This window comes from Notechis scutatus, chromosome 11 (genome assembly GCF_049901735.1).
Source record: "Notechis scutatus isolate UNSWTSFEM ecotype Mainland chromosome 11, rNotScu1.2, whole genome shotgun sequence".
NCBI classification, from domain to species: domain Eukaryota; kingdom Metazoa; phylum Chordata; class Lepidosauria; order Squamata; family Elapidae; genus Notechis; species Notechis scutatus.
Window position 1 is genome coordinate 2,677,339 of NC_142019.1, and position 7,662 is coordinate 2,685,000.

At 44.3% G+C, this 7,662-nt stretch overlaps 1 protein-coding gene across 2 annotated transcripts in view; it reads left to right on the forward strand.

Annotated features, from left to right (window-relative positions):
* Positions 1 to 1,037, forward strand: part of NPTN (neuroplastin) — a 29,069-nt gene extending 28,032 nt beyond the window's left edge. For both annotated transcript variants that reach the window (XM_026689462.2, XM_026689458.2), the window contains one exon: positions 6 to 1,037. The gene's annotated coding sequence lies outside the window, so the exon portion shown is untranslated. The remainder of the gene's footprint in view (positions 1 to 5) is intronic.
* The last annotated feature ends 6,625 nt before the right edge of the window (positions 1,038 to 7,662 follow it).

A 7,662-nucleotide genomic window follows, 5' to 3' on the forward strand; every position in this document is an offset into this window, starting at 1 on the left:
TTCAGAGCTTTAGGTTTGAGAGACTGATAGAAATGCCACCTGTCAAAACTGAATATCCGAGGGTTGATTTACAAACTCCATTTTTCTCTGATGCTTGTCTTTGAAGTGAGCAACGGTGACTGTCTCAAGCATGCCTTATTTAGCTGAAATCACTTTTACTAACGCTTCAGAATACAGGATGTAAACTATTCTGGGCTTGATGTGCTGTGGGAATGTTGCTTCCCCCCCCCCCCCTTTTAAGAACACTTAAGTATTACAAGTAAGAAGTCCAATCATGCATGCAGCAATTTATTTATTTTTTACTTAACGTAGCTGTTAAAAATTAGCTCTGAAATGCACCTGCTGCCATCCTAGTGAAGACCTTTTGTAAAGTACAGCAAAACCTAAAATATATACAGTATATATTTATATTTGGAGGGTGGGAAAACCAAACTACAGTGAGTATTTGATTTTTAAGCTGCTGAATTCATTCCTTATATTGTATGTCTGAGAGATTTATGTCCAAGTATGGAGGAGGAATATCATGTAAATTGACATTTGACCTAAGGGCTCAATCTGTACAGAAAAAAATGAGATAATCCTATAATTATGGAATGTGGAATTTGGGGTAGTCCAGAAGACGATGATGGAATACAGTGAGACACACTCGTTTATATACATATTATAATGGCTTTAATTTTGTTTTTCCTTAAATCATGTATATTTCTCATCTCTTTTTTTGCACTGATGGATTCACAGTCTTGTATATTCAATTCAGGCCGAATTTTATAATTTCTTCTCTCTTTTGTTCGTTTTTTGTTTTAATGCTGTTGAAACAGCATCGCGGCATGGTGATATTCTATGCAACTGGTTTGTTTCAGTTTTGACATTAATTCATGTTGATTTTAGGATGACTGTAGAATCACAGACATTTCTGGGTTCTTAGATTATGGGCGTACTTGTAGATGCATGAAACTTGTGGTGTGTAAAATTGTTGAAGTGCAACGATAATGTATAAAAGGGATTCCACTGTTTTTAAAAATAAAACTTAAATAAAATCCTAGCTGTGGGACCATTTTTAAATTGGAATGTTCCTGACTAAATGAGGTGGCTTTGTGTCATTATTAGTCCTTCGCAGTCTCCTCAGACAGCTTTATGACATCCTGTTAAGGTTATACAGGGGACACTCGGCTATTCTCAAAAACCTGGTAGTGTTTCATCCGTTTCTCCACTTTGTCTATAAATGGAAGGAAGATCTTCCCAAAAGGGACACGGTCTAAATCAACTGGTGGAGCCTCAAATATTTTGGGGTGTCTTCCCTCATCCTGGATTGTTACCCATGTTGATTAAGACCGACAGGACTTGAAGCTTGAACGTGTTCATTCAAAATACAGGAGGAAGTTGATCTTCCCCGCTTGACGTACTTGGACTACAATTCTCATAAGCCTCAGTTAAGACCTCTGTAATATAAGTGTCAACTGATAAAGCATTGCTGGCTTGCTCCCGAGTTGCCCTAAGAAGGAGGGAGGGGGGAGCTGATGGAGCAGTTCAGTTGCTATGATCAGAAGCACATTCCACGCATACCTTTCTTTAGATTGTGTCTCAAGTTACCAGAGCTTGTTTTTCTAAGTGCTTTGTTGGAAAATGTGATTTATGACACGCCCTGGACAGGGGAAACAGGGTCATGGGTGGATAGTAAATTACGTAGGGCAGAGCCGACTGTACTTGGGGGAAAATGCTGACATGTTGCTCCTAATAAATAATTGGATTTCTTTTGAAACTTGGCTCGAGGCTCATGAATTAATCAGAGCATAAGTTCACAAGCCATTCTCAGCTGGTCAAGTAGGACACCTTCTATAGCTGTATCCATCCTCTTAAAACATAGCAAAATGCAGCATGGAAAGGCAAATTATTACAGTCCATGCATGTCTTGTCTTCTATTGAGATCAAAGTCCCTCTATGTCTACCTTGAAGAGCCAGGTCTTGATAAACCTTCCAGACATCGTCAAATGGTCAAGTCAGTTTTTTCCAAAGAAGGGAAGCAACACGTCGCGATCAACTTTGGTTCTGGGATCTGGGAAGGATCTGGAGGCTCCTTGCCCATCCCACCAGGTCAGGTGTGGAGGATGCCCTCCTGGTCCCTTAAGTGGTGCCATCTAGTAGAACCTGGAAGTCCACCATTTTCTAACTACCCCTGCCCTGTGGAACATCCTTCTCCAAGAGGTCCAAGGAGGCCCTCAACTTCCTTGCCTGGCTGGCTCTTCCCCCAAAAGGGTTGGGGGCTAGGATGAGACTGGAGCCCAGTAGATGGCCCGAGGATGCGTGGGAGAGGTGGCGTCCACTGTCCAACTAGAGAACCCGAAATACGGAAACAGGCTCGGGAGCTTTGAATTCCAAAAAGTAAAAAACTTCCTTGGAAACACACCATTTTGGTACCGAAGAACCAAAACCAGCTCCGGTTTTCCCGCGCAAAGACTTGCTTAGTGAAACCAACGTTTTCCCTTCCTCCCCATCCCTGGCAGATCCCATTGTCCAATTATGAGACATCCGTTTGCGACGGGAACTGTCCGTTTCTCCAGCACCTGCAGTGGCGACCTCGGTGGTTGCACAGGCTCTCGCGATCCACACACACATCCTCAGTGTTCTGCTTCCCCCTTCCTCCGGTTCAACGTCAAGGTTTGAAAGAAGCTACTTGCGGCATTTTTATTTTTCGGTCAACCTTGACAGGTTGGCCCCTAAAACACCATTTCTTGACTCTTTATTCCAGGGGTGTCCAACCTTGGCAACTTTAAGCCTGGAGGACTTCAACTCCCAGAATTCCCCAGCCCACCATTTCTTGACTCTTTATTCCAGGGGTGTCCAACCTTGGCAACTTTAAGCCTGGAGGACTTCAACTCCCTCCCAGCCACCATTCCCCAGCCAGCTTTGCTGCTGCTGGGGAATTCTGGGAGTTGAAGTCCTCCAGGTAAAGTTGCAAGGTTGGACACCCTGCTTTATTCCGATAGTTTGGGCGAGGGGTTTTTTGTTTTTAAATTGGCTTGATTGCAATATGGGCAACCGTATAATTTTTTTAAAAAATTATGCACAAGCCCGTTTTGACGTAGGGGTGAAAGTGTGTGCCTAGAAACCAGTCGTTGGGAGACTCCTCGTTCCACCTCCGGCAAAATCCCACCGGGTGTATTTTGGACCGGCCTCTTGCTCTCAGCCCCCCAACCTACCTCGCAGGACTGTTGCGGGGAAAATAGAAAGAGGTTATAGAGTATGACATCACATTCGCCAACTTGAGCTGTTTTCTAAAGTAATGTTCTTCCGTTTGAAAAACGTCACTTTTCAGAGATTAATTTATTAATAAATTTAATAAAGGCTGGGTAAAGGAAAAAAATAAAAGGAGTGTGCATTTATTATATTCTATTTCTCTCCCTCCCCTTTTTTTTTTTTCAATCTCATCTAAGATGGCTTTATTGTCCAATAGACCCTCATTAAAATTGTATCTTCCTTGTCCACTTCTACCTTCCGGCGGCTGCACCTTGCTATTTTTCCCTTTGCTTGGCGTGTTTTGTCATCCCCCCGCTGTGACTTTGTCACATTTCTCAGGCTCCTGTTCCTTCTTCCAACCCAGCTGCTGCAGGATCCCTGGGGCCATGTTGAGCAGCCTCTTGCGAGCTGCATTGAAAAAAACCTTCCCCTCTGCCTTGGCAGAAAATGACATTTCACTTCTCATCTTTCTGAATATGCTCAGCGTGCATGAAGATAAAACATCCATTCTGGAACATTTGAAAAGCCGAGGCCGACATACTTGTAAAATAGACCCCAGTAGAACATTCTTCGCTGCATGTCTTAAGGTTCACTCCCTTCCTTCCTTCCTTCCTTCCTTCCTTCCTTCCTTCCTTCCTTCCTTCCTTCCTTCCTTCCTTCCTTCCTTCCCTCTTTGTCCCTTTTTCCTTCCTTCCTTCCTTCCTTCCCTCTTTGTCCCTTTTTCCTTCCTTCTCTCTCTCTCCCTCCCTCCTTTCCTTCCCTTCCTTCCTTCCTCACTCCCTCCCTCTCCCTTCCTCTCTCCCTCCCTCTCCTCCTTTTCCTTCCTTCTTTCCTTCCTTCCCCTTCTCTCCCTCTCTCCATTTTTTCCTCCTTCCCTTCCTTATTTCCTTACTTTCCCCTTTACCTTCCTCACTCCCTCTTCCTCCCTCTCTCTCTCTCCCTCTCCTCCTTTTCCTTCCTTTTTCCTTCCCCTTTCCTCCCTCCCTCCCTCCTTTCCTTCCCTTCCTTCCTTCCTTCCCCTTTGTCCCTTTGTCTTTCTCACTCCCTCTTCCTTCCTCCCTCCTCTCCTCCTTTTCCTTCCTTTTTCCTTCCCTTTCCCCTCTCCCTCCATTCCTCCCTCCCTCCTTCCCTTCCCTTCATTCCTTCCTTCCCCTTTGTCCCTTTGTCTTTCTCACTCCCTCTTCCTCCCTCCCTCTCTCTCCTCCTTTTCCTTCCTTTTTTCCTTCCCCTTCTCTCCCTGTCTCCGTTCCTCCCTCCCTCCCTCCTTTCCTTCCCTTCATTCCTTCCTTCCCCTTTGTCCCTTTGTCTTTCTCACTCCCTCTTCCTTCCTCCCTCTCTCTCCTCCTTTTCCTTCCTTTTTTTCCTTCCCCTTCTCTCCCTGTCTCCGTTCCTTCCTCCTTCCCTTCCTTACTTCCCCCTTTACCTTCCTCACTCCCTCTTCCTTCCTCCCTCTCTCTCCCTCTCCTCCTTTTCCTTCCTTTTTTCCTTCCCCTTTCCTCCCTCTCCCTCCGTTCCTCCCTCCCTCCTTTCCTTCCCTTCCTTCCACCTGTGTCCCTTTATCCTTAAAGGGAGGACCCAGATTGTTGGGGGCAAGAGGCTGACTCTGTAAACTGCTTAGAGAGGACTGTGAAGCACTATAAAGCGGTATATAAGTCTAAGTGCTATTGCTATATACCCAATTCCTACAACCATTCTGTCTCCCTTCCTCCCTCTCCTCCTTTTCCTTTTATTCCTTCTTTCCTTCCCTCTAGTACAAAAAAATAAAATAAGAGATGAGTGGAATATACATTTAAAAGATGGGAGTAAAAAATAAAAGATGACTTGTGAATAAGAAACGTTTATGAGGGATCAAATTGTGCTTTTTTAAAAAATTCCAGTTCACCCAAAATCACTCTTGCATCAACATCGAGCTAATCCAATGTTGTGGGGACGCATGTTTTGCCCAAATGCACGTGCATCTTTTTGACCAGTGAAATTTCAGAGATAATAAAGGTAGCTTAAGTAGTCATGGTTTTTGTTTCTTTTCTGGTCTACTTAAAAAGGATTCACAGAAGGAAAAACAGGCCAGTAAAGAATAAATATATTGGAAGGGGCCTCAGTGGTACAGTGGTTAGAGTGCAGTACTGTAAGCTACTCCCACTGCAATTTGGCAGATCGAATCCCACCAGGCTCAAGGTTGACTCAGCCTTCCCTCCTTCCGAGATAGGTAAAGGGGGGGACCCAGATTGTTGGGGGCCAGAGGCTGACTCTGTAAACTGCTTAGAGAGGACTGTGAAGCACTATAAAGCGGTATATAAGTCTAAGTGCTATTGCTATATACCCAATTCCTGCAACCGTTCTTCATACGTTTTAGCCTTAACAGATTAACAGAGTTGGAAGGGACCTTGTAGGTCATCTAGTCCAACCCCCTGGCCAACCAGGAGACCCTACACCATTTCTGACAAATGGCAGTCCAATCTCTTCTTGAAAGTCTCAAGTGATGGCGCTCCCACAACTTCCAAGGGCAACTTCTGTTCCATGAGTGGATTGTTCTCCCTGTCAGAAAGTTTCTCCTTATTTCCAGGTTGAATCTCTCCCTGATCAGTTTCCATCCATTATTCCTTGTCTGGCCTTCAGGTGCTTTAGAAAACAGCTTGACCCCTTCCTCTTCTCTGGGGCAGCCCCTCAAATATTGGAAGACTGCTATCATGTCTCCTCTGGTCCTTCTCTTCCCTAGACTAGCCAGGCCCAGTTCCTGCAACCGTTTGTCAAATGTTTTAAGGGTGAGTCCTGGCCTTGGTTAATCCAACCGTCTGTTCTCCCACTGACCAACCAAACTTCTCAGATGAGAAAAACATCTTCAAAGAAAAAAACAGAAAGTCCAGTTAACTTTTGAAAAAAAAAGCACATAAAACAATTGCTTTCTTCAGTGAATTGCCCTGCATGAAACGACCAAAGTAAGCGAGTCGCAGTTGTGTGATTTTTGCCTTCTAGTGACGTGTCTGGTTTTACACTCCGTTACTTGTTTGTTAGTCACCTTTGCTATCCAAGGAATACAAGTAATCCTCCACTTACGACCACCACCGAGTCCAAAATTTCTGTTGCTTAAGTGAGTTTTTCCCCATTTTATAACTGTTCTTGCTTCCGTTGTTAAGGGAATCCTCGCAACTGATAAATTGGTTAAGTGAATCCCCATTTCCCTGTTGACTTTGCTTGTCGGAAGGGCACCCCTGACCCATGGACACTGCAACTGTCATGAACCAGTTACTATGAATTTTGATCATGTGATTGTGGGGATAGGTCATGCCCTTGTCGGAATCTGATCAGCTGACAGGGAGTGGGAGTGATGGCTCTGTTGGCCGGGAAGAAACTTGGGGAAGGGCAAAGTCTGGCTGGGCAGAGCAGGGAAGAGGTAGAACAAGGGAGTGGGAATTCAGAGGAAGACCCAGGCCCACCCCCTCTTCATCCTAGAGCACACAGGGAGGAACGGAGAAGGGAGCAACACGAGTTGCATGGCTTAACGGGGAGGAAAGGGCCCTGATTCCCTTCATTAGCTGCAGCTGGGAACGCAGTGTTTAAAAAGGCAAGCTGCACGCAGCAAGCTGTTGGGAGCAAATCGTGAATTTATCTAGTATCGTCATGGCTTATCTGTGTTCCTGGTGTCTTCCTAACTGTGTGTGTTTTGCTGGCCTTTCAAGTCTGCAATTCCTTCTTCTACCCTGTACAGTTAATTGCTGCAGGGTGGTTTGTGTGGATTTTTATTTACAGTTTGTATATACTTTATTTTCGGACTGAATTTCCTCCACTTAAAGACTATTCCTGGGAGACAACCCACAGAACCGGTAGTAAAAAAAAAAATTTGAATCCCACCACTGGTCCTAAGTCACATTTTTCACTGCCGTTGTAATTTTGAACGGTTACTAAACGAAGTATTGTAAGTCGGGGACTATCTGTACACAGATTTCTTCAGCACCGCAGTTCAACTGAGTCGAAGGCAGAATGAACGACAGCAGCCCACAACCACGAGGCCCCTTCCTTTGTTTCATTTGATTGACACACGTCACAAAAGCTTCTTGTGGTGCTGAAAGACACAAATTTGACAAATTTGCCCCGGTTTTGCCTGGGCTGATCAGGAGGACAGAACCAGCCTTCCCCACTAGGTGGCGATGTCGCATCTCCCAGGAAAATGTGAGAGAAGGCTATGAAAATTCTCATATACTGTAGATAGATAGATAGATAGATAGATAGATAGATAGATAGATAGATAGATAGATAGATAGATAGATAGATAGATAGATAGATGATAGATAGGATGATGGATAGAGAGATAAATATAGAGATAGATAGATAGATAGATAGATAGATAGATAGATAGATAGATAGATAGATAGATAGATAGATAGATAGATAGATAATGGATAGAGAGATAGAGATAGAGATAGAGATAGA